We start from the raw sequence: 27584 nt of genomic DNA, 5'->3' as shown, positions 1-27584 counted from the left end.
CACACGTATGTTTATTGCAGCACTATTCACAATAGCAAAGACTTGGAATCAACCCAAATGTCCATCAGTGACAGACTGGATTAAGAAAATGTGGCACATATATACCATGGAATACTATGCAGCCATAAAAAAGGATGAGTTTGTGTCCTTTGTAGGGACATGGATGCAGCTGGAAACCATCATTCTTAGCAAACTATCACAAGAACAGAAAACCAAACACCGCATGTTCTCACTCATAGGTGGGAACTGAACAATGAGATCACTTGGACTCGGGAAGGGGAACATCACACACCGGGGCCTATCATGGGGAGGGGGGAGGGAGGAGTGATTGCATTGGGAGTTATACCTGATGTAAATGACGAGTTGAGGGGTGCTGACGAGTTGATGGTTGCAGCACACCAACATGGCACAAGTATACATATGTAACAAACCTGCACGTTATGCACATGTACCCTAGAACTCAAAGTATAATAATTAAAAAAAAAACTTAAAAAAAAAAAGAAATTAATTTTATCAACCATGTTTGCATTGCATATTTAAGTAGCTACTTTTGTTAGCTTTTTTTTTTTTTTTTTTTTTTTGGAGATGGAGTCTTGGTCTGTCGCCGAGGCTGGAGTGCAGTGGTGCGATATCGGCTCACTGCAAGCTCTGCCTCCTAGGTTCACGCCATTCTCCTGCCTGAGCCTCCCCAGTAGCTGGGACTACAGTCGCCCGCCACCACGCCTGGCTAATTTTTTGTATTTTTAGTAGAGACAGCGTTTCATTGTGTAAGCCAGGATGGTCTTGATCTCCTGACCTCGTGATCCGCCCACCTCGGCCTCCCAAAGTGCTGGGATTACAGGCGTGAGCCACCACGCCCGGCCAGCTTTTTTTATAGAAGGGTATATGTTTCCTGTAGATATTTAACTTAGAACCACTTTCACTGTTTGTCATTGGAGCAATATATGGAAAGCAGATGTCCTGGGATAATATTCTGGTTGGATCACTGATGAATTTTATATCTTAAAGGAATGAATATTCACTATTATTCAGTTTTCTCATTTGAGAATAATGAAAGTACCAAAATTTGTAAATTTTGTCAAGCACTTCTCTCTTTTTTTAAATTATAGATGACTGGCATCTATATGAGGCACTTTCGAGATAGGTCATAAGCTTATGCAGTGAGTACTTGGGTGCACCATGAGCTGGGATATGAGCTCTTTGAGGACAGAAATAGTAATAATAATAGCCAAAATGTATAGACCTGTACTTAGCTCTTTACATATACTGTGGTTTTATATAATTTTCACTAGTCCTTTAAAGTTTAATTAGATATTAGCCTTTCATAAATACTGTATGGGAGTTCAGAAAATTTAAATATAAAATAAGTTGTAAATCTAGGTTTCAGATCTTTAGATAGTCTGATTTCAGAGCCCCAACTCTCAAGTACCATGCAAACTTTGTTAAATTTGTTTTTAAATCTCCTTCATCTAGAATCATACCTTGCGTTATGAGACTATCAAATGAATGAACTGGGTTTTGGAGGAAGAGTAGAATTTAGGTAAATCGAGATGATGGAGACAGGCTTGTTTGGGGTTGGGAGGTGGGATGGTGTGAAGAAGATTGTAGAGGCAGGAGGGTGTGTGGCATGTTCAGTAGTCTGGGAAGAGAACCATTGGCTGAGATAGATGCTTTTGTACAAAGTTGGAAGTTAAGATGGCATGGCAGTTGAAAGTTGGCCACAGTGTGCCTTCCTTTTGCCAGGATGAGGAGTTCAGACAATTTTTTTTTTTTTTGGAGACAGAGTGTTGCTCTGTAGCCCAGGCTGGAACGCAGTGGCACGATCTTGGCTCACTGCAAGCTCCGCCTTCTGGGTTCACGCCATTCTCCTGCCTCAGCCTCCCCAGTAGCTGGGACTACAGGCGCCCGCCACCACGCCCGGCTAATTTTTTGTATTTTTAGTAGAGACGGGGTTTCACCACGTTAGCCAGTATGGTCTCGATCTCCTGACTTTGTGATCCACCTGCCTCAGCCTCCCAGAGTGCTGGAATTATAGGCGTGAGCCACTGCGCCCGGCCAAGTTCAGACTATTATGTGTGCAACAGCAAGACACAGTTTTTTAGGAGGGTGATAATATATTTAAATTGGTATTTTAGCAGTAATAACTTTGGCATTGTGCAGGATGGATTGGCTGAGAGAAGAATTGGAGACAGATATGGAAGACTACTGTATTAGTGAAATGAAGTGATTTTACTGAAAAAATGATTGGTATACTTGGACATGGAAAGGAAGACCTAGAGAGAAACATATGATAAAGCATCTTGATTATTGAATGTGTAGCAAGAAAGGAGGATTCAGAGATATTTTCATGGCTTCCGATGAAGAGAATAAGCATATCACTGAAAAATTGCGAGTTGGCCCGCCGGAGAACTGAGTTTGAAATGTAGTCTGGTACCTTATATTAGAGTTTTGTCATCAGATAGAACTCAACATTAGTGGTGAGTCAGTGGTAAGGGTTAAAAATAACTGCTTGACATAGAAGGGATTCTGTTTTGTATGTGTGTGTGTATGTGTATGTGTGTCTGCCTGCCTGTGTGGAGGGACCCTTTTAGAACTCACAGGGGCAGATAGCAGTAGTTTCTCTTTCCCTTTTCCCCTCTCCTCTCCTCTCCTCTCCTCTCCTCTCCTTTTTTATTTATTTATTTTTTTTATTTTTTAAAACCAGAACATTTATTGCATGACTAATCGTTGACATTCTTAAGATGAACTAGATGCTGCAACAGCTGCCCTCTTGGGTTTAGGTGTTGTTCCTTCACGGAATCCATGCCTGAATCTGCGGTATACAATTTTTATGTGCCTCATTCGACCAGTTCCGGTGGTATTTCGTCTTTTAGCCTTGGCACTCCAGTTATACTTTCTCTTGCGCTTCGCAGGGTAGCCACATTTGCCACAGGTCGACTTCTGAAGGTGGTAGGCCTTAGAGCCACAGCGGCGGCACAATGTGTGCGTCTTATTGCGACGCTTTCCAAACGATGACGTTCCCTTTGTCATCTCGCTTCTGCAGCCGAGACCAGAGAGCTCTTTTCTTTTCTTTTCTTTTCTCTTTTTTCTCTTCTCTCCTCTCTACTCTCTTCTCTCCTCTCTCCTCTCTCCTCTCTTCTCTCCTCTCTTCTCTCCTCTCTTCTCTCTCTTCTCTCTTCTCTCTCTTCTCTTTCTTCTTCTCTCCTCTTCTCTCTTCTCTTCTCTTCTCAGACAGAATCTTACTCTGTCACCCAGGCTGGAGTGCAGTGGCACGATCTTGGCTCACTGCAACCTCCGCCTCCTGGGTTCAAGCGATTCTCCTGCCTCAGCCTCCCGATTAGCTGGAATTACAGGTGCCCGCCACTACACCTGGCTAATTTTTGTATTTTTAGTAGAGACGGGGTTTCATCGTAATGGCCAGGCTTGTCTCAAACTCCAGAACTCAGGTGATCCCCCTGCCTTGGCCTGCGAAAGTGCTGGGATTATAAGCGTGAGCCACCGTGCCCGGCCAATAGTTACTTTTTTTAATGAGGAGCAAATAATCTAGAGTCCTCCTTAGTTCCTAGGTAACGAAATTAACTGTTTAGAGCCTTCCATCCCCACCCCCCTAATTTTCTTTTTTCTTTTTCTTTTTTTTTTTTTTTTTTTTTTTTACCATCAATAAGAAATTTACTTGTTTTAAAAAAATCCAAATGCTGGCATTGTCCAGAAGAATTTAACAGGTTTATTTATAATTATTACAAAGTTGAACCGCTGAAACTTGTTCACTGAAACATTTTAACTTGCATTAATGCTTTACGTCTCTGCATTTATATTAAAAATTCACATACAAATGAAAATGGAAAAACTGCCAATACCTGATTTCTGTCCCCTATTTTTCCACTCGCAATCATATACTTAGGTACCTTTTGACCCCATGGAAAAAAAATATGTAACGTTCAGAACTACCAATAACAGGAAGAAGAGGATTTTTTTTTTTTTTTGAGAATGAAATGTTTCCCATCATAGTGGCTTCTTAAGCACGATCTCCACGTATGCGGCGTGCTAGCTGGATGTCTTTTGGCATAATTGTTACACGTTTGGCATGGATAGCACACAGGTTGGTGTCTTCAAAAAGGCCAACTAGATAGGCCTCACTTGCCTCCTGCAAAGCACCGATAGCTGCGCTCTGGAAGCGCAGATCTGTTTTAAAGTCCTGAGCAATTTCTCGCACCAGATGCTGGAAGGGAAGTTTGTGAATCAGAAGTTCAGTGGACTTCTGATAAGGTCTAATTTCACGGAGCGCCACAGTACTAGACCTGTAACAATGAGATTTTTTCACCCCTCCAGTAGAGGGCGCACTCTTGCAAGCGGCTTTTGTAGCCAGTTGCTTCCTGGGTGCTTTACCACCGGTCGATTTGCGGGCAGCCATGGTACAGAGACCTCCTTACTTACCCCCCTTCTCCTTCAGCTGGAGCTCGGCGAGCGAGAGGCGGCGCTGGTGTTAGAGAGCAACGGCCCCCTAATTTTCTTTGTCTGTCTTCTGCCACTAATTTCAGCATTTGGTTTGGTTTTGGGCCCTTTGTACTCTTCTTTCTGGCTTTTGCTTATTGCCCTGGTAGTTTTCTCGTGTCCATTGTTAGCACTCCTCAAATTTTAACTTAGTCCACTTTTAAATCTATATAAATTGCTTCCTTGACATTTAATATGTCCTTAGATTTTTTTTTTTTTTTTTGAGACGGAGTCTTGCTCTGTCACCCAGGCTGGAGTGCAGTGGCGGCGTGATCTTGGCTCACTGCAACCTCTGCCTCCTGGGTTCAAGCAGTTTTCCTGCCTTAGCCTTCCGAGTAGCTGGGATTACAGGCGCCTGCCACTGCACCCTGGCTAATTTTTGTATCTTTAGTAGAGACAGGGTTTCACCATGTTGGCCAGGCTGGTCTCGAACTCCTGACCTTGTGATCCGCCCACCTCGGCCTCCCAAAGTACTGGGTTTACAGATGTGAGCCACCGTGCCTGGCCAGATATTTTTTAAGACTGTAGAATTAATATGTTCAAAACTTTTAGTCTTCTTTATCCAGATTTGTCTTGCTATGTATATTCCTTGTCTCAGTACCATATACCTAGTGGCTCAGTCTTGAAAACTGGGTTTGTACCCTCTGCTGTCATTTAACTTGTAGCCAAATCTGGTTACCACTCACTGTCTTTCATGTCTTTCCACTTTTGCTCTGTCTTTTCTACTAGTCTTAGTTCAAATTACCATTGTCTCTTGCCAGGATTATTGCACAGTTGCCTCCTTAGTGGGCTCCCTACTTCAGATCCATGTGCTTTCACTTCATTCTTTATGCTATATGGTCAGAGTGATAACCAGATATCTAAATGCATATCTAGTGTACAGCCATACCACCCTGAACCATGTATTTCATCTAAATGCATGTCTAATCATCTCACTTTCCTGTTGCTGGGATGAAGTTCAGATTCCTTGAAATGTCTTCCAGAGCTCTGGATGATCATATTCTTGTTTTGTTCTTCAGGCTCTTCTCAGTGCTCCTCACCGCCTAGAACTTTCTCCACCCATTTTCTTTCCGTCTCCAGCTCCACACTTTTACTACACCTAGCTAATGTCTGCTTATCTCTCTAGGTCTCAACTTGAAAGGGAGGCCTGTGCTCCTCTATGACTAGGTTAGGTTCCCTTCACTTTGTTCTTCTCTTATGCTGACTTTCTTTACTTCATTTTCTTGTTTTTTGTTGTTTCTGAGATGGAGTCTCGCTCTGTTGCTCAGGCTGGAGTGCAGTGGCGCGATCTTGGCTCACCGTAACCTTTGCCTCCTGGGTTCAAGTGATTCTCCTGCCTCAGCCTCCTGATTAGCTGGGATTACAGGCACCTGCCACCATGCCTGGCTAATTTTTGTATTTTCAGTAGAGATGGGTTTCACCATGTTGGCCTGGCTGGTCTCAAACTCCTGATCTTAAGTGATTTGCCTGCCTCAGCCTCCCAAGGTGCTAGGATTACAGGCTTGAGCCACCACGCCCAGCCCTTCTTTCCTTCATTTTAGTAACTTGTTTGTCCTCTTTGCTAGACTGTAAGTTCTGTGAAAGCTGGGTCTGTGATTATCTTCTTTTGGATCAGACCTTCAACTTCTGGATACATAGTTGGGAACTGAGTGAGTTGCAGTTCATTTCAGCCCTTTTTAGCTGCTCAGAAGAGATGCCCGATTGTCATTTAGAAAAACAATTGGCTGGTATTTCAAACTGAAAACAGCAGAAGGGTGATAATGGGATAAGAAGTTGATCAGCAGCTCACAGACAACAGGCAAATTGTCAAGTGGAAGGGAAATAAACTGTGTGGGTAATAGTAATCTAATTATATTTCACAAATTGAGTTATCAGAATTGCCATTTTGTATACTCTAACTTCACATAGTTGAAACTTATCACTACATTGTATAAAGAAGATCTTTTGCATATTAAATTTTTTTTTTAAACTATTTTTATTTTTGGGAACACAGTCTTGCTGTCACCCAGGCCAGAGTTCAGTGGCTTGATTATAGCCCACTGTAATGTCGAACCCCTGGGCTCATGCAGTCCCCTTGCCCCAGCCTCCCAAGTAGCTAGGACTACAGGTGAGCACCACCATACCTGGCCGATTTAAGGAAAGTTTTTTGTAGAGATGGCTTCTTGCTGTGTTGCTCAGGCTGGTCTTGAACTGCGTTCAGGCAATCCTCGTGTCTTAGCCTCTGAAAGTACTAGGATTACAAGTGTGAGCCACAGTGCCAGCCTGTATTGTTAGTCTGAGTTTGTTTACAAAAGCTGTGTTAACCAACAACAGTTTGGGAATGGACAGATAGAAGTAAAGGAGGGAATACTTTTTCTTATTTTAGAATAGTGGCATTTTGAGTAATTGTTCTGTGTTCAGAAGGAACCATATTTAAGTACAGTGTAAATTTCTAGTAAAATTTTTACCTGTTTTGCATACTTCCATATATATAGAATTATGAGTGAAAACATACATGTTGTGTAATATACAATGGAAAAACCATAGCACTGAGAATCAGGAGGCCTTAGGAGCAAATTCTTGCCCTACCACCCATTTGTGATCTGAAGGAAAGGAGTAAAACCTGTGTGAGACTGAGGGTCTTCATCTGTAAAATAAGGGGTTTGAACCAAATACTGAAGGTTCTTTGTAAGCTCATTTGACATTTTATAATTGTATGTTTTTTTTTGTAATCATAATGAAAATTGCCTAATTAAATTTTCTAACTATAATAGTATATGTTCATTGTAAAAATAATTCAAATTTTAGGAAGAAAAACATTTGAAATACTATTATGTTTTAATGATTATATTTTCACTTAGTGTATTATTTTCACTTATATGTACATGTATATAATTTTTATGTGTATGCTTTTTTATATGTCTACAAATCTTATATATACATAAATGATTTTTTTTTTTTTTTTTTTGAGACGGAGTTTCGCTCTGTTATCCAGGCTGGAGTGCAGTGGTGCAATCTTGGCTCACTGCAACCTCCACTGCAGGTTCAAGCCGTTTTCCTGCCTCTGCCTCCCGAGTAGCTGGGATTACAGACACCTGCCATCATGCCTGGCTAATTTTTGTGTATTTGTAGAGACGGTTTCTCCATGTTGGCCAGGCTGGTCTTAAACTCCTGACCTCAGGTGATCGACCGTCCTCAGCCTCCCAAAGTGCTGGGATTACAGGCTTGAGCCATTGTGCCTGGCCACATATGTGATTTTTTTAATGTACACAACGTTGTTTATGTGTTCTGCAACCTGCTTTTTTCATTTAGCAGTATATTAGAAATACTGTTCCATGTCAATACATGTAGAACTATATTATTAATTTTAATTGCTTACCTAGTATTCCTATTTGCATTATATGTATAAACCATAATATATTTAACTCATACTATATTGTGGGACATTATATTCTTTTTTCTGTTGTAAATGATGCTAAAATAAAACTTCATGTGTGGGCATTTATTCATTTAAAACTTAGGATACAGTTCTAAAAGTTAAATTATAGAGGGTAAGGGGAAAGTTAAAGATATATACACTTTAAATTTTGATAAATAATGCTTTCCTGAAAGATAAACAATTTGCTGTATCACTTGCATTATATATGAGACTGTCCATTTTTTACATTCTTTCCAATGCTGTTTTCTCAGATTTCAAAATCCACGTTTTGATTGTTGGAAATTTTATGCATTTATTAATGATTAAGATTAAACATATTTTCACATTTCACTTAAATGTTCATGTGCTTTGCCAAGTCTGAGGGACTTATCCTTTTCCTTTTTTAAAAATTGGTTTGTGAAACTTTGTATATTAGACATATTATCCCTTTACTGTTGCAGTTTTTTTCTCTCTAAACTATCATTAGTTCATAAACATTATTTAAGGGAGTTGTGCTTGGTCTTTCTTTCATACGGAAGTTTTATGTTTTTATGTACTCAAATTGATCAGTAATTTAATTTTTTGGCTTTTCTCTCTCTCCTTTTTTTTTTTTTTTGATGGAGTCTCACTCTGTCGCCCAGGCTAGAGCGCAGTGGTGTGATCTCAGCTCACTGCAAGCTCCGCCTCCTGAGTTCATGCCATTCTCCTGCCTCAGCCTCCCGGGTAGCTAGGACTACAGGCATCCGCCACCATGCCTGGCTAATTTTTTGTATTTTTAGTAGAGACGGGGTTTCACCGTGTTAGCCAGGATGGTCTTGATCTCCTGATCTCGTGATCTGCCCACCTCGGCCTCCCAAAGTGCTGGAATTACAGGTGTGAGCCACCGCCCCCGGCCTCTCTCTTTTTTTTTTTTTTTTTTAAAATGAAGACACAGTCTTACTGTGTTGCCCAGGCTGTTTCTCAAACTCCTGGCCTCAAGCAGTCCTCATGCTTGGCCTCTTCCAGTGTTGGGATTATAGGTGTGAGCCACTTCGCTTGGCTGTTCTGGCTTTTCTTTCTTTTTTTTTTTTTTTTGAGAGGGAGTCTCGCTGTGTCGCCCAGGCTGGGGTGCAGTGGCCGGATCTCAGCTCACTGCAAGCTCCGCCTCCCGGGTTTACGCCATTCTCCTGCCTCAGCCTCCCGAGTAGCTGGGTCTACAGGCGCCTGCCACCTCGCCCGGCTAGTTGTTTTTTGTATTTTTTAGTAGAGATGGGGTTTCACCGTGTTAGCCAGGATGGTCTCGATCTCCTGACCTCGTGATCCGCCCGTCTCGGCCTCCCAAAGTGCTGGGATTACAGGCTTGAGCCACCGCGCCCGGCCTATTTCTTAGAAATGTTATTTCTACCTTTAGTTCATAAAAATATTTTCTGAAATAGCCTATTATTGTTTTATATGACATTATTGATTAAAATCTTTGCTCTGTTTAGAATTTATTTAGACACAAAATTAGGAATCCAAATTAATTTTGTTCCAGTAATTAGTTGTTTTAACATCATTTATTGAATAGTCCTTCCTTTCCACAAATATGTAGAATGCTGATGTTTATCATACTAAAATCATATGTGTAGTTGGGTCTGTTTTTAGATTTACACTTTTTTATATTTACCTCTGTAAATTTGTTTCTGCTCAACTAATACCCTCATTACTCTATCTGTAGGATAGATTTGGTATCTATAGGGCAAAAATCCCGATACTCTTATTCAGAATTTTCCTGGCTTTTTGAAACATTAAACTTCTTGAATTGTAATTTACATAAAATACATTTACCCTTTTTAGGTATATAGTTTTATGAGTTTTGATGAATAGTTGATAGCCACCAGCAGAGTAATGACATAGCAGATTTTTATCACGGCAGAAAGTTCTCTCTTGCTACTCAGTGCTCTCCCATCATCTTTAATCCGAGGGTGATCTGTTTTCTGTCCCAATAGTTTTGCCTTTTTTAGAATGTCATATAAGTTGAATCAAACACTAGCTTTTTCTGTCTAGCTTTTTTCACTTGTTATATTGCTTTCGAGATCCATTAGTACAGTTGCATGAATCAGTTCATTTATTTTTGTTTCTAAGTAGTAATTCCTTTTGTGGAGATAGCACAATTTGTTGCTACAAATTGGTGGACATTTGGATTGTTTCTGGTATTTGAAGATTATGAGTAAGCCTGCCCTAAACATTCACATAGAAATCTTGTAGTGGGCGGCCGGGCACGGTGGCTCATGCCTGTAATCCCTGCACTTTCGGAGGCTGAGGCGGGCAGATCACAAGGTTAGGAGATCGAGACCATCCTGGCTGACACGGTGAAACTCCGTCTCTACTAAAAATACAAAAAAATTAGCCAGGCATGGTGGCAGATGCCTATAGTCCCAGCTACTCGGGAGGCTGAGGCAGGAGAATGGCGTGAACCCGGCAGGTGGAGCTTGCAGTGAGCCGAGATCGCACCACTGCCTTCCAGCCTGGGGGACAGAGTGAGACTCCGTCTCAAGAAAAAAAAAAAAAAAAAAATCTTTTGGTGGGCTGTATGTGGTGACTCATGCTTGTAATCCCAGCGCTTTGGGAGGCTGAGATGGGCGGATCACCTGAGGGTGGGGAGTTTGAGACCAGCCTGACCAACATGGTGAAACCCCATCTCTACTAAAAATACAAAAATTAGGCGTGGTGGCATGTGCCTGTAATCCCAGCTACTTGGGAGACTGAGGCATGAGAATTGCTTGAACCTGGGAGGCAGAGGTTGCAGTGAGCTGAGATTGCACCACTGCACTCCAACCTGGGCAACAGAGTAAGACTCCATCTCAAAAAAAAATAAGTTTGGAGTGGATATATGTTTTCATTTTTCTTGGGTAAATACCTAGCAGTGGGAATTTTTTTTTTTTTTTTTGGTGACAGTCTCACTCTGTTGCCCAGGCTGGAGTGTAGTGGTGTGATCTTGGCTAGGTGATTCTTGTGCCTCAGCCTCCCAAGTAACTGGGATTACAGATGCCCGCCACCACACACGGGTAATTTTTAAAAAATTTTTAGTCGAGATGGGGGTCTCACCATGTTGGCCAGGAAGGTCTCGAACTCCTAGCCTCCAGTGATCATGCCTGCGGTAGCCTCTCAAAGTGCTGGAATTACAGGCATGAGACACTGTGCCTGGCCCTAGCAGTGGAATTGTTGGGCTGTTAGGTGTAAGTGGGCTGTTAAGTATGTTTAAGTTCACAAGAAACTGCCAAACTGTTTTCCAAAGTAGTTATATTTTTCATTTCTCCCAACTCTGTTTTTGCCTTATTCAGACCTCCCCTCAAGAAAGACTCCCAACTCTTGATATTGCCAGTTTAAAAATCTTCAGCCATTCTAGTAGATGCATAGTAGTAGTTCGTTGTGGTTTTAATTTGCATTACGCTAATGAAGAGTGATTTTGAGCATCTTTTCACGTACTTGTTTTCTATATATATTTCTTTGATGAGTTGTCTGTTCAAAGTGTCTGTTACTGGGTTGTTTTCTTATTATCAAATTGTGAAAGTTGTTTACATATTCTGGGTACAAGTCCTTTATCAGATACATGTTTTGCACATGTTTTCTACTATTCTCTGTCTTTTCATTCTCTTAATAGTGTCTTTCACAGTTTTTCACAGCAGAAATTTATAAATTAATGAAGCCCACTTTATACTTTTATTTCTTTTATGGTTTGCATCTTTTGTTTCTTAACTTCAAAAGCTTTTCCTAACCCTAGATCACAGGATTTTCTCTCAGATTTTCTCTAGGCATTTTATAGGTTTAGGTTTTATATTTAGGTCCGCAATGCATTTTGAAAACTTCCGTCTATAAGGTTTGGGTCAAGATTCCCTTTGTTTTTCTCTTTCTCTTTTTTTTTTTTTTTTTTTGGACACAGTCTGTCACTTTGTCACCCATACTGTGGAGCGTAGTGGTGTGATCATGGCTCACTGCAGTCTTGAACTCTTGGGCCCACATGATCCTCCCTTCTCTTACTCTTCGTGTGTTCTTGTGACTATTGTTATTGTAGTATTTTTGTCACTCTGTGTTACTGGGTGCTTTTGTAATAAAATTCTATTTATATTTAATAATAATGGCTATATTTGTCCAGTGCTTAAAATTAGGTATTGCACATAGTGTTGGAAACAATGCATATGTTGCCTGTTATAAAAATTGTGAAAGACCGGGCGTGGTGGCTCACGCCTATAATTCCAGCACTTTGGGAGGCCGAGGTGGGTGGATCACCTGAGTTTGGGAGTTGAAGACCAGACTGACCAACATGGAGAAACCCTGGGTCTACTAAAAATACAAAATTAGCTGGGTGTGGTGCTGCATGCCTGTAATCCCAGCTACTCGGGAGGCTGAGGCAGGAGAATTGCTTGAACCTGGGAGGCAGAGGTTGCAGTGAGCCGAGATTGTGCCATTGCACTCCAGCCTGGGCAGCAAGAGTGAAACTCCGTTTAAAAAAAAAAAATTGTAAAAGACAAGTGTTATTATCTATAAAGATGAGACTACTGAGGCACAACATGGTTAAGTAACTTGCTTTGTGTCACTTGATCAGTTATTGGCAGAGCTAGAATTTGAGCTTAATATGTATAATTATAAAGCCTGAATTATTTCCGTTATATCACAATACATTTAGGCTTTCTTTCTTTCCTTTCTTTTCTTTTCTTTTCTTTTCTTTTCTTTTCTTTTCTTTTCTTTTCTTTTCTTTTCTTTCCTTTCTTTCTTTCTTTCTTTCTTTCTTTCTTTCTTTCTTTCTTTCTTTCTTTCTTTCCTTTTCTTTTCTTTCTTTCTCTGTCTCTCTTTCTCTCTCTCTTTCTCTCTTCCTCTCTCTCTTTCTTCCTTTCTTTTCTTCCTTTCCTTCCTTTCCTTTCTTTCCTTTCTTTGTTTCTTTCTTACAGAGTCTCACTCTGTCACACAGGCTGGAGTGCAGTGGTGTGATACTGGCTCACTGCAACATTAGTCTCCCAGGTTCAAGTGATTCTCATCCCTCAGACTCCCGAGTAACTGGAATTACAGGCATGGGCCACCATGCCCGGCTACATTTTGTATTTTTAGTAGAGATGGGGTTTCACCATTTTGGTCAAATGACCTCAAGTGATCTATCTTCCTGCCTTGGCCTCCCAAAGTGCTGGGATTACAGGGGTGAGCCACTGTGCCCAGCCTGCTGCTTTCTTTCTTATGCGGATTTAAAAAACACTTATTTATGGCCTGCTTTGTGCTTGGGTGGGGGTGGAAGAAGGGGAGATACAAAGAGGAGAACTTTATATTTCTTGCCTTGAGATAATTTTTAATTTTATTAGAGAGAGAAATAGCTGCAATGTAAAATACACTGCTTATTGTTGGTAATTTTTTCCCTGCATATTGCTTTTTTATTTGTCTTCTATGGTTGCCTTCAAATGCTTATCAATAGTAATTTGTTTCTTTTTACTTAAATCCTTTTGCCCCCTGGAAACTTCATTCACATTGAGCGTCACTTATATGCAAAGCACCATTCTAGGTTCTACAGAAGGTAGCAAAGAAGAGCAAGATATGATAATTGCAAAGGAGCTTAGAAAACAGGAGGGCAGATTGAGCAGTTATAGAAAAAATCAGAATTCAAATTATAAAAGAGGGAGGAGGAGGATATGGTCATTTGTGGTTGTGGGCATCGAAGAGTGCTTAGTGGAGGAAGCTAAATTTCACCTAGATCTTACAGGATGTGTAGGATTTTGGTAGGTGGAATTGGGATGGGCAATGACATTTTAGCTAAGGGATATTAGTAAAAATTATTAGAGTAAGATATTTGAATAATGATGAATCAAGTAATCTGGAATCTTGTTATATATGTGGGTGAACAGTTGAAGAAAAGGCAAAAAGAAGGTGAGTCTTAACTGAAGATTCTTGAATGACATATTGTGGGAGTTTTCTGTTTTTAGATAGGCAGAGGTAAGCTGGTTTGTTTGTTCATTCATTTTAAGCAGAAGAGAGTGACGTGGTAAACTATACATTGAAGGAACCTTTTTTGGTCACTGTGCTTACTTGGTGGAAAGGAAAGAAACTATAGGTATGGAAACCCTTTCTTTCAAAAGCTAGTGAGAATACAGTAGGTGGTGACTATGGAAAGGGAAGAAAGGACGGAAATATTTTAACAGAAGGATAAACTGAACTGGTCAAGTGATTTAGTGTTAGGGGAAAATTGAAGAAGGAAGTATTGGTGTTACTGAAAATTTTTTGTATTTGGATGTTGGATGAGGATGTGCCATTAACAGAGAATTGGAAGGAGAACTTCAACTGTTTTATATTAGAAAGATGATATTTTGGTGTTCAATATTCCTTATGGAGATGAAGATGTGGAGTTTGGCAGAGAGGTTGGGTTGGGAGATTTATTTGGAGATTAATTTGCCATGAGGTTATAGTTTACATCATGTGAGTACATTTTTAGAGGCAGTGTAGAGAAGAGAGAAGAATGCATAGGAAAGATCCTAGCTAAATGTCCCGGTTTGGATGGTAGGATTATGAGAATGAGGGAGTAGTCAGGTAGGATAGTACAGTTTCAGTGAAACTTGAGAAATTTTGAGAAGGAATCAATACTGTTATATTGCAATGAGGTCCACGGAAAAAGGGCTGAGAAGCCACTGGACTTGTTAGCTTTGATTAGCTGTGTTAGGGAGGGGCTGTGATAAATCACTTCTTTCCCATTTACTGTTTGTGTAGTCCTTTCTCTTCTTTTTACTGTATCCTTCATCTCCTTCAATTTTTATTTTTGCTTATGTAATTCTAATCATTTTGTAGTGTAACTACTTTTCCTTCTGCTTCCCCATTTAAGTTCTGTATATTTCTCCTCTTCTGCCGCTGCTTGTTCTCTCATCCATTTCTAGCCATATATTATTCCTGGAAGGATATAGGAGAGGGAAGTGGAGGAATGTCGTTGTTGCTCAGTTCAATTGATTTCATGGACTGCATTATTATGGTATGAATTATGGCTCATATTCAGGGCAGGCAAAACTGATAGTGTGAAGCCTATTTGATATTTGTGCAGCAACAATATATTGTGACTGAAAGCTGTAGTATGAAATTCTGACATTTTCTTCTTTCTCTCTTTTTTTTTTTGAGACGAACTTTCGCTTTGTTACCCAGGCTGGAGTACAGTGGTGCGATCTCGGCTTACCACAATCTCCGCCCCCTGGTTCAATCAGTTCTCACGTCTCAGCCTTCTGAGTAGCTGGGATTACAGGCGTGCGCCACCTCACCTGGCTAATTTTGTATTTTTAGTAGAGATGGGGTTTCACTATGTTGGCCAGGCTGGTCTCGAGTTTCTGACCTCAAGTGATCCACGCGGCTTGGCCTCCCAAAGTGCTGGGATTACAGGCATGAGCCACTTGCCCGGCCGACATTTCTTAAGAACTTCCAGTGTGGATTTTTATGACACTGTAATTTCTAAAAAATGAATATAAAGAATATCCTGTACATCAAAATTTGTGGTTTGAAGAGTAAAAGCATGGCTTCTTTTTCTTAAAAACTGTTAAACCTAATACATAATGTATGTGTGTATGCATGTTCAGAATACATATATAGTTTATTTTTTAATTCTAATTTTAATTTTTTTTTTTTTTGAGACAGAGTCTTGCTCTGTCGCCCAGGCTGAGTGCGGTGGTGCGATCTTGGCTCACTGCAAGCTCCGCCTCCTGGCTTCATGCCATTCTCCTGCCTCAGCCTCCCGAGTAGCTGGGACTACAGGCGCCCGCCACCACGCCTGGCTAATTTTTTGTATTTTTAGTAGAGATGGGGTTTCACCGTGTTAGCCAGGATGGTCTCGATCTCCTGACCTGATCCACCTGTCTTGGCCTCCCAAAGTGCTGCGATTACAGGCGTGAGCCACCGTGCCCAGCCACTAATTTTAATTTTTTGAGTTAAGGTCTCACTCTTTGCCTAGACTGGAGTGCAGTGGCATGATCACCGCTCACTGCAGCCGTCACCTGCTGGGTTTAAGCGATCCTCCTACGTCAGCCTCCCAAGTAACTGGGACTGCAGGCATGTACCACCATGCCCAGTTAATTAAAAAAAATTTTTTTTGGCTGGGCGTGGTGGCTCACACACCTGTAATCCTAGCACTTTGGGAGGCCGAGGTGGGAGGATCATGAGGTCAGGAGTTCAAGACCAGCCTGGCTAGCATGGTGAAACCCAATCTCTACTGAAAATACAAAAATTAGCTGGACATGGTGGTGTGTGCCTGTAATCCCAGCTACTTGGGAGGCTCAGGCAAGAGAATCACTTTAACCTGGGAGGCGGAGGTTGCTGAGATCATGCCACTGTACTCCAGGCTGGGACACAAGTGTGAAACTCTGTCTCAAAAAAAAGAACTTTTTTTTTTTTTTTTTTTTTAGGGACAGGGTCTCTCTGTGTTGCCCAGGCTGGTCTTGAATTTCTGGGCTCAAGCTGTCCTCCCACCTTGGCCTCCCAAAGTGCTACGATTACAGGCGTGAGCCTCTGTGCCGGCCCATAATTATTTCTAATTTTCTCCTTTTTTTCTCTTGATTAACTATAACATAACATTGAGATAACATATATCAAGTGAGGTAGAACAACACTTGAACAGTTTTAATGGAGGGAGACCTTTGGAAACATTTTTTAAATGTGTTTATGTGAATACATATTATGTTATATATTCAGTGTTTTACTTTGAAATGTTTTTTTTCTTGTGTCTGCTAATATACTGTGAGTGATTCTAAATCTTTAAAAAAGTATATATCTGAACATAATTATCAGTTCTTTCGGGAAGGAGATTTAGGTTACCAACTTGATTATACAAATAATACATAATATATGAATCCTTTTCTTTTTCTTTTCTTTCTTTTTTTTTTTTTTTTTTTTGAGAGTCTCGCTCTGTCATCCAGGCAGGAGTACAGTGTTGCAATCTCGGTTCACTGCAACCCCTGCCTCCTGGGTTCAAGTGATTCTCCTGCCTCAGCCTCTGAGTAGCTGGGATTACAGGTGTGCATCACCACGCCCAGCTAATTTTTGTATTTTTAGTAGAGATGGGTTTTCACCATGTTGGCCAGGCTGGTCTCGAACTCCCGACTTCAGATGATCCACCCGCCTTGGCCTCCCAAAGTGCTGGGATTACAGGCATGGGCCACTGTGCCTGGCCATGAATCCCTTTCTATTGTAGAAGTTTCAGATAATTTAGGAAGTAAATAAAATAAAACCCAGAAGTTTCTTGTCTTTCTTCGCTAGGGATAAGCCCCCCATTTTTTTTTTTTTTTTTTTTTGAGACGGAGTTTCGCTCTTGTGGCCCAAGCTGGAGTGCAGTGACGCAATCTCGGCTCACTGCAACCTCCGCCTCCTGGGTCCAATTGATTCTCCTGTCCCAGCCTCCCGAGTAGCTGGGATTATAGGTGCGCACCACCACGCCTGGCTAATTTTTTGTATTTTTAGTACAAACGGAGTTTCACCATCTTGGCCAGGCTGTTCTCGGACTTCCGACCTCTGGTGATCCACCCACCTTCGCCTCCCAGAGTGCTGGGATTACAGGTGTGAGCCACTGCGCCCGGCCATGAATCCCTTTCTGTTGTAGAAGTTTCAAATAATTTAGGAAGTAAATGAAATAAAAACTAGAAGTTCCTTTTCTTTCTTCCCTAGGGATAAGCCCCCCAGCTTTTTTTTTTTTTTTTTTTTTTTTTTTTTGAGATGGTGTTTCACTCTTGTGGCCCAAGTTGGAGTGTAGTGATGCAATCTCGGCTCACTGCAACCTCTGCCACCTGGGTCCAATTGATTCTCCTGCTTCAGCCTCCCGAGTAGCTGGGATTATAGGCATGCACCACCATGCATGGCTAAGTTTTTTTTTGTGTTTTTAGTATAAACGGAGTTTCACCATTTTGGCCAGGCTGGTCTTGAACTCCTGATCTCAGGTGATCCACCTGCCTCGGCCTCCCAAAGTGCTGGGATTACAGGCGTGAGCCATCATGCCCGGCCAGGGGTAAGCCCTTTTAAGTGTTTGTTCTTTCACATCTTTTTCTGTGCATTTACAGATGTACATATATAAACACACACACTCACACAAGAGATTATACAATTTACTGTGTTATGTTATGTTATGTTATGAAATGGAGTTTTGCCCTTGTTGCCCAGGCTGGAGTGCAATGGTGCGATCTTGGCTTACTGCAACCTCTGCCTCCTGAGTTCAAGCGATTCTCCTGCCTCAGCCTCCCAAGTAGCTGGGATTACAGGCATACACCACCATCCCCGGCTTATTTTATATTTTTAGTGGAGACAGGGTTTCTCCATGTTGGTCAGGTTGGTCACGAACTCCCGACCTCAGGTGATCCACCCGCCTTGGCCTCCCAAAGTGCTGGGATTACAGGCATGAGCCACTGTGCCTGGCCAAGATTATGTAGTTTATTTTTAAAAACCTAAATATACTATCTATATGCCTTTTTCTGTAAACCTCCTTTTTTTTTTAGTTAACAGTGTGTCTTAGAGTGCTTCTGTTATATATTGTTAAATTTATACACACATACATATACATGTGTATCTCTGTATTTCTAGTTAAGTTTTGCCTTTATAAGTTTTTTAGTAAGCATTTCATTTCAGAGTAGTTTTAGATTTACAGAAAAGTTGCAAAGGTAGTACAGAATTCCCATATACCATTATTAACATCTTACATTTATTTAGCACATTTATCATAGTTAATGAAACAGTAGTGATGCATTATTATTAACTAAAGTCCATACTTTATTCAGAATTTCCTTAGTATTTTGTCTTGTATCCTTTTTCTGTTCAAGGATCCCATCCAGGATACTATATTATATTTAATCATCATGTCTCCTTAGACTCCTTTTGGCTGAGACAGTATCTCAGACTTCCATCGCTTTTGATGACCTTGATTGTTTGAGGTGTACCAGTTAGGTATTTTGTGGAACGTCTCCCAACTGGGATTTGTCTGATGTTGTTCTCGTGATTAGATTGGAGTTTAGGGTTTTGGGGAGTAAGACAATAACTGTAAATTTTAAAGATAAAATTTAATTTAAAAATAGTGAAAAATTTATAGTAAGAAGTGTCCCTAGGTTTCTCTGTTCGTGGTCCTCAGCTAGTTTAGTTTCCCATCTGCTTTTTTTTTTTTTTTTTTGAGACAGAGTCTCGCTCTGTCACCCAGGCTGGAGTGCAGTGGCCGATCTAGGCTCACCGCAACTTCCGCCTCTCGGGTTCAAGCGATTCTCTTGCCTCAGCTTCTAGGCGCATGCCACCACGCCCAGCTAATTTTTTCGTTTGTTTGTTTGTTTTCTTTGAGACAGTCTCGCTCTTGTTGCCCAGGTTGGAGTGCAGTAGTGCGATCTCGTCTCACTGCATCCTCCGCATTCCTGGGTTCAAGTGATTCTCCCGCGTTGGCCTCCCAAAATGCTGGGATTACAGGCGTGAGCCACTGTGCCTGGGCTAATTTTTGTATTTGTAATACAGATGAGGTTTCACCATGTTGGCCAGGATGGTCTCAATCTCTTGACTTCTTGATCCGCCTGCCTCGGCCTCTCAAAGTGGTGGGATTACAGGCGTGAGCCGCCGTGCCTGGCCATCATCTTTTTTTTTTTTTTTTGGAGACGGAGTTTCACTCTTGTTGCCCAGGCTGGAGTGCAGGGGTGCTCTTTCGGCTTACTGCAACCTCCGCCTCCTGGGTTCAAGCGATTCTTCTGCCTCAGCCTCCTGAGTAGCTGGGATTACAGACATGTGCCACCACGTGCAGCTAGTTTTATATTTTTAGTGGAGACGGGGTTTCTCCATATTGGTGAGGCTGCTCTCGAACTCCAGACCTCAGGTGATCTGTCGTGCCTCAGCCTCCCGAAGTGCTGGGATTACAGGCGTGAGACATCACACTCAGTCGCCCGTCTGCTTTTAATTCCAAATTTCTGAATAAAATGCTCATACTACTTTTCTTTAGTTAGACATATAGTACATTCTTGTTATGTTAGATAAGAATTACCACTTTATTTATTTATTTTTATTTTTAGTATTATTTTTCAAGACAGACTTGCTTTGTCACCCAGGTTAGAGTGCAGTGGCTCAGTTAGTAGCAGCGATTACAGGCCTGTGCCACCATGCTAAGCTAATTAAAAAACAGATTTTTTTTTTTTCCTGTAGAGACAAGGCCTCACTTTTTTCCCAGACTGGTCTTGCCCTTCTGGCATCAAGTAAACCTCCTGCCTCAGCCTCCCCGAGTGTTTGGATTACAGGTGTAAGCTACTGAGCCTGGCCAGAATGACCACTTTTATAACCTAGCTTCTTTCCTTTTTAGTAATTCCACATACCTTAGTTAAAACAATAATCAGTGCTTATAATGACTCTGCAAATGCTGTTTAATGCAGATCAGGGAGAGATCCTTTTTATATGGCTTTCTTCATTTTTGTGTAGTTAAAAATTGCCTCTCTTTTTCATTTACTTATGTATCCGTTGCTTCATTTTCTACTCTATTCTCTGTGTTCTGTGATAAGAGATAATTTGCCAGGTCCCCCTTTGTTTCTGGAGGTCTTGTTTTTAAGTGCTCCATTCTTGTACTTCAGCCTGAACTAGTTATCTGCTGAGCCATCTGCACAGTATTTATTTTAATACATTCTCATCTGTTCTTTTATGCTGGGTCCCCCGATCTCACATCGTCTTCCTTTGTTTACTACTCCTTAATTTACTTGAGCACACCTTCAAATAACTTACTGTGACAGCATGCATGTGTGGTAATTTTTTAAAAATTTTTGCTTGTCTGAATATGCCTTCCTGCATACTTGATTGATAGTTTGGCAGATTATAAAATTGTAGATTAAAAATTATTTTCACTTGCCAATTTTGAAGGCATTGCTGCATTACTTTCTAGCATCTGTGTACTGTTACTGTTGAAGAGTTCATTTCCATAGTTACCTGATCTTTTATGTGATCTGTGTATTTTTTCCTTTCCTCTAGAGGGTTTTAGGATCTTTTATTTATCCCAGTATACTGAAATTTCATAATTGTGTGTATAGTGTGTGTGTGAGGAGGAGACCACGGTGGTGGATTCCATTCTTTGTACTCATCCTTTATGAAAACTTTCGTTTGGGAGACTGATCTTTTTTGGGAAGATTTATTGTATTATTTATTTGATATTTTTCTTCCCTATACAATTCTAAACTACTCCCCGCACCCCCCCCCCCCGCCGAAATTTCAGTTAATTTGATATTGGATCTCCTGAATAGATCCTTTTAGGTCACCTTATTTTGCTGTTTTCTACTTTTTTTGCCTTTTGTTCAGGTTTTTGGGAGATTATCTCGCCTTTATATTCTAACATTTTAATTAAGTTTTTCAGTTTTGTTATTATATTTTTAATTTTCCATATCTCCTTTCTAAATTTAATTCAGTTTAAGCGTTTTAGGAAAGTACAGTCAGCTTGTTTTTAGGTACGTCCTTTGCCTTACCTGGGATGCCTGAGTCTAGAAGCCTATTTAGTTCCTTCAAAAATGGAAGTTCAGTGTTTTCCTTAAGGGATGAGAGTGAAATAATCTCAACTATTTGGTGTGGGAGGACTGGGAAGTTTAACTCTTCTTTTTATAAACTTTGAGTCAGTTTTCCTTAAGATAGCTATATGTGTGTTTGCATGTGTGTGTGTGTATATATATATGTGCAAACATATATGCATACATGTAATATGTGCATTTATGTGTATATACATGTATTCACACACATGTATATATGATAGTCTTGGGATCCTTTTATAGATTTTGACTCTTACTTTAAACATTAATGACTTCATAATTTTTCATTGTATGAGTATACCCAACTTTAATCAGTTCTCCATAATTAAAATTTAAGTTATTGGCCAGGTGTGATGGCTCACATCTGTAATTCCAGCACTTCGGGACATGGAGGTGGACAGAGTTCGAGATCAGTCAGGGCAACATGGTGAAACCCCGTCTCTACAAAAAATATAAAAAACTAGCCTGGTATGGTGGCATGTGCCTGTGCTTCCAGCTACTTGGGAAACTGAGGTGGGAGGATCACTTGAGTTGGGCAAGTCAAGACTGCACCGAGCCATATTCGTGCCACTGTACTCCAGCCTGGGTGACAGAGTGAGACCCTGTCTCAAAAACAAAATTTTTTTTTAAAAGTTATTTTCAGTTACTATTGTAAATAATGGGGAATGAGGACACTTGTATAGCTAGGTGGTACAGTTGGCCGTCTTCATCTGTGGGTTCTGCATCTGTGTATTCAACCAACCATAGATCAAAAGTATTTGGAAAAAAGCAATGAAAAATAACAATACAACAATAAAAATAATATAAATTAAACAATGCAGTCTAACAATTATTTACATCGTATTTACATTATATTAGGTTTTATAAGTAATCTAGAGATGATTTAAAGTGTGTGGGAGAATGTGCATAGGTTGTATATGCAAATACTATGTAATTTTATATAAGTGACTTGAGCATCCACAAATTTTGGTGCGTGGATTTAGGTATTTATGGGGGTGTCCTGGAACTAATCCCCCATGGATGATGGGCAACTGTATTTGTGCAGGTTTGCCTCCTTTTTATTAAATTCTAGCAGCGGAATTATGGAATCAAAGGACTGATCTGTTTTAATGTTTGTTCTACATATTGTTAAATTGCCCTCCAATAAGACTGTCTTTACACTCATTGTGTAGAAGTACCTATTTCACTTTACCTTTGCCAGCATTCGTTATTCTTTTTTTTTTTTTTTTTTTTTAAATAGTCAATTTGATAGGTGAAAAGTGGTTTCCTACTGCTCTGATTTGTATCTCTTTGAATACTACTGGTAAGGTTGAAATTTTTTCCATTTTTTTTTTTTTTAACGTTAGCATTCTTTGAAACTTGCTGTTTTATGTCCTTTGTTCCTTTATTTTTCAATTTTTAAAATTTAATTTTTAAAGTTTTTTTGGTATTGTAAAAGCTTTTTTTTTGTTTAAACAAAGCTCTACAGATGGTGAAGATGTGAAGAAAGGGAACCCTTGTACACTATTAGGAATGTAAATTAGTACAGCTCCTATGGAAAACAATATAGCGATTCCTCAGAAAATTAAAAATAGAACTACCGTGTGATCCAGCAATCCTACTGCTGAGTATATACTCAAAAGAAAGGAAATTACTATGCTCCCATGTTCATTACAGCATTATTCACAATAGCCAATATACGGAGTCAAGCTAAGTTTCCGTCAAGAGATGCATGGATAAATGAAATGTTGATATATATACACTGTGGATATATTATTCAGCCTTAAGAAAGAAGGAAATCCACCAAACAGGAACCCACATCCAGGAACAGAGCACTTTGCTCTTCCCTCAGACTGAATGGAGACCAGAAATCAGATGTTTATGCCCAAGAAAAGTAGGATTTCATTCAACACTTCTCCCGGATTGTCAGGGTGCTGACTGAGAATGAGATGGGGCACCCAGAGATAGGAGTGCTATTGCCCGACTCGAGGAGGTCCTGGAGTACAGTGCCATTGGAGGCAAGTATCACCAGGGTTTAATGGTGGTGGTAGCGTTCCAGGAGCTGGTGGAGCCAGGGAAACAGGATGCTGATAGTCTTGAGTGGGCCCTGACTGTGAGCTGGTGTGTGGAACTACTGCAAGCACTCTTCCTGGTGTCAGATGACATCATGGATTCATCCTCACTCACCTGCCAGGGGCAGATCGGCTGGTATCAGAAGCCAGGCATAGATTTGGATGCCATCAATGATGCTGTGCTTCTGGAAGCATGTATCTACCGCCTGCTGTGTCTACCACAATTTCAGTTAGGAGAAATAAGTTCAATAGAGATACATGCTTTGTTGCCTGGAGCAGCCCTATTACCTGAACCTGATCAAGCTCTTCCTGCAGAGTTTCTGTCAGACTGAGATTGGGCAGACTCTGGACCTTATCACAGCCCCCCCGCCCCGCCAGGGCAGGGTGGATCTTGGCAGATTCACTGAAAAGAGGTACAAATCTATTGTCAAGTACAATTGATTCCTGTAGCTGCAGTGATGTATATGGTGGGCATTGATGGCAAGAAGGAACATACCAGTGCCAGGAAGATCCTGCTGGAGATGGGAGAGTTCTTTCAGATTCGAGATGATTACCTTGACCTCTTTGGGGACCCCAGTGTGACTGGCAGAGTTGACACTGGCATCCAGGACAACAAGTGCAGCTGGCTGATGGTTCAGTGTCTGCAACAGGCCACTCCAGAACAGTTACCAGATCCTGAAGGAGAATTACGGGAGAAGGAGGCCAAGAAGGTGGACCTGGTGAAGGCACTATATGAGGAGCTGGATCTACCAGCTGTGTTCTTGCAGTCTGAGGAAGACAGAGCCACCTTATGGGTCTCGTGGCAGTACACGGTGCCCCTAACCCCAGCTATCTTCCAGGGACTAACACACAAAATCTGTGAGCGGAAGAAGTGGCCTATAGACTGCAAGGGCAGGGAGAGGAGGCTCTCAGTAAATTATTGTGTAACCTTAAAAAACAAAAACAAAAAGACAAAAACAAGGAAATCCTGTCATTTCATTTGCAACAACATGGATGAATCTGGAGGATATTGTACAAAATGAAATAAACCAGACACAGAAAGAGAAATGCCTTATGATCTCATTTATATGTGAGGTATAAATGAGTCAAACTCATAGAAAAAGTGTAAAATGGTGGTTACCGGATGCTGGGGGATTGGGGAGATGTTCAAAGGATACACAATTTCAGTTAGGAGAAATAAGTTCAAGGGATCTATTGTATATCATGGTGACTACAGTTAATACGTTATAGATGTGAAAATTGCTAAGTAGATTTTAAGTGTTCTCACCACACACAAAAAGATAAGTATGCAAAAATTTTCTCCTATTCTGTAGGTTGCGTGTTCACTATGATGGTAGTTTCTTTTGCTGTGCAGAAGCTCTTTAATTAGATCCCTTTTGTCAGTTTTGGCTTTTGTTGCCATTGCTTTTGGTGTTTTCGACATGAAGCCCATGCCTAGGGTTTTTATGGTTGTAGGTCTAACATTTAAGTCTTTAATCCATCTTGAATTAATTTTTTTTTTTCGAGACGGAGTCTCGCTCTGTCGCCCAGGCTGGAGTGCAGTGGCGCCATCTCCGCTCACTGCAAGCTTCACCTCCTGGGTTCATGCCATTCTCCTGCCTCAGCCTCCTGAGTAGCTGGGACTACAGGCGCCCGCCACCACGCCCGATTAATTTTTTGTATTTTTAGTAGAGATGGGGTTTCACCATGTTGATCAGGATGGTCTCTATCTCCTGGCCTCATGATCTGCCCGTCTCGGCCTCCCAAAGTGCTGGGATTACAGGTGTGAGCCACTGCCCTGGCTTGAATTAATTTTTATATAAGGCATAAGGAAGGGATCCAGTTTCAGCTTTCTACATATGGCTAGCCAGTTTTCCCAGCACCATTTGTTAAATAGGGAATCCTTTCCCCATTGCTTGTTTTTGTCAGGTTTGTCAAAGATCAGATAGTTGTAGATGTGTGGTATTATTTCTGAGGCCTCTGTTGTGTTCCTTTGGTCTACATCTCTGTTTTGGCACCAGTACCATGCTGTTTTGGTTACTGTATGCTTTGTAGTATGGTTTGAAGTCAGGTAATGTGATGCCTCCAGCTTTGTTCCTTTGGCTTAGGATTGACTTGGCAATGCGGGCTGTTTTTTGGTTCCAAATGAACTTTAAAGTAGTTTTTTCCAATTCTGTGAAGAAAGTCATTGGTAGCTTGATGGAGATGGCATTGAATCTATAAATTACCTTGGGCAGTATGGCCATTTTCACGATATTGATTCTTCCCCTCCATGAGCATGGAATGTTCTTCCATTTGTTTGTATCCTCTTTTATTTCACTGAGCAGTGGTTTGTAGTTCTCCTTGAAGAGGTCCTTCACATCCCTTGTAAGTTGGATTCCTAGGTATTTTATTGTTTGAAGCAATTGTGAATGGGAGTTCACTCATGATTTGGCTCTCTGTTTGTCTGTTATTGGTGTATAAGAATGTTTATGATTTTTGCATGCTGATTTTGTATCCTGAGACTTTGCTGAAGTTGCTTATCAGCTTAAGGAGATTTTGGGCTGAGACAATGGGGTTTTCTAGATATACAATCTTGTCATCTGCAAACAGGGACAATTTGACTTCCTCTTTTCCTAATTGAATACCCTTTATTTCTTTCTCCTGCCTGATTGCCCTGGCCAGAACTTCCAACACTGTTGAATAGGAGTGGTGAGAGAGGGCATCCCTGTCTTGTGCCAGTTTTCAAAGGGAATGCTTCCAGTTTTTGCCCATTCAGTATGATATTGGCTGTGGGTCTGTCATAAATAGCTCTTATTATTTTGAGTTACGTCCCATCAATACCTAATTTAACAAAGGGCTAATATCCAGAATCTACAAAGAACTCAAATTTACAAGAAAGAAACAACCCCATCAACAAGTGGGCAAAGGATATGAACAGACATTTCTCAAAAGAAGGCATTTATGCAGCCAACAGACACATGAAAAAAATGTTCATCATCACTGGCCATCGGAGAAATGCAAATCAAAACCACAATGAGATAGCATCTCACACCAGTTAGAATGGCGATCATTAAAAAGTCAGGAAACAACAGGTGCCAGAGAGGATGTGGAGAAATAGGAATACTTTTACACTGTTGGTGGGACTGCAAACTAGTTCAACCATTGTGAAAGACAGTGTGGCGATTCCTCAGGGATCTAGAACTAGAAATACCGTTTGACCCAGCCATCCCATTACTGGGGATATACCCAAAGGATTATAAATTATGCTGTTGCAAAGACACATGCACACGTATGTTTATTGCGGCACTATTCACAATAACAAAGACTTGGAACCAACCCAAATGTCCAACAGTGATAGTCTGGATTTAGAAAATGTGGCACATATACACCATGGAATACTATGCAGCCATAAAAATGGATGAGTTCATGTCCTTTGTAGGGACATGGATGAAACTGGAAACCATCATTCTCAGCAAAGTATCGCAAGAACAAAAAACCAAGCACTGCATGTTCTCACTCATATGTGGGAATTGAACAATGAGAACACTTTACAGGAAGGGGAACATCACACACTGGGGCCTGTTGTGGGGAGGGGGGAGAGGGGAGGGATAGCATTAGGAGATATACCTAATGTAAATGATGAGTTAATGAGTGCAGCACACCAGCATGGCACATGTATACATATGTAACAAACCTGCACGTTGTGCACATGTACCCTAAAACTTACAATAAAAAAAAATAAAAAAGATAAGTATGTGAAGTAATGCATATATTTGTTGAATAGCTTGATTTAACCATTTTACAATGCATTCATACATCAAAACACCATGTACACCATAAATATATACAATTTGTATTTGTCCGTTTAAAAAGAAAAAAGCTCTGCTTAAGAAGGAAATTAACCCATTGTCTTTTGGGGAAAATTGTTTGTCCTATACTTACACTCAGAAAAATTGTGGATCCTTAATGTTAGGGAAGCATAGTTTCATTCAGTCATAGAACTTACTGTAAAAAATGACTAGGCCAGTTAGATAAGGGGACTAAATTTGAGAAACTATTCCCGGAAGACTTTAAGGACTAAGAATTTTCTTCTGTGGTGTAGCATGGCAAAGGAAAAGAAGGAAGGATTAATGAAGATGAACCAAGAGCACCTTATGAAAGAGAAAGTCATTGATTTACTGTAGAAAATAATGCAGTAATTTCTCACTTTAT

At 40.7% G+C, this 27584-nt stretch overlaps 1 protein-coding gene and 2 pseudogenes across 2 annotated transcripts in view; 2 read left to right on the top strand and 1 right to left on the bottom strand.

The window, feature by feature from the left end:
* Window positions 1-27584, top strand: part of RSBN1L (round spermatid basic protein 1 like) — a 100963-nt gene that overhangs the window by 11436 nt on the left and 61943 nt on the right. The gene's annotated exons all lie outside the window — the stretch shown is intronic.
* LOC112621122 lies at window positions 2678-3052 on the bottom strand (annotated as a pseudogene). Its single transcript, XR_003118667.1, has one exon. The product of XR_003118667.1 is annotated as a 60S ribosomal protein L37 pseudogene (transcript).
* Window positions 14799-27546, top strand: LOC112620551 (annotated as a pseudogene).

The sequence above is a fragment of the Theropithecus gelada genome, chromosome 3, assembly GCF_003255815.1.
Source record: "Theropithecus gelada isolate Dixy chromosome 3, Tgel_1.0, whole genome shotgun sequence".
Taxonomy (NCBI): Eukaryota; Metazoa; Chordata; class Mammalia; order Primates; family Cercopithecidae; genus Theropithecus; species Theropithecus gelada.
Note: the sequence above shows the minus strand (reverse complement) of the source record. Positions and strands in the feature narration are given on the sequence as shown.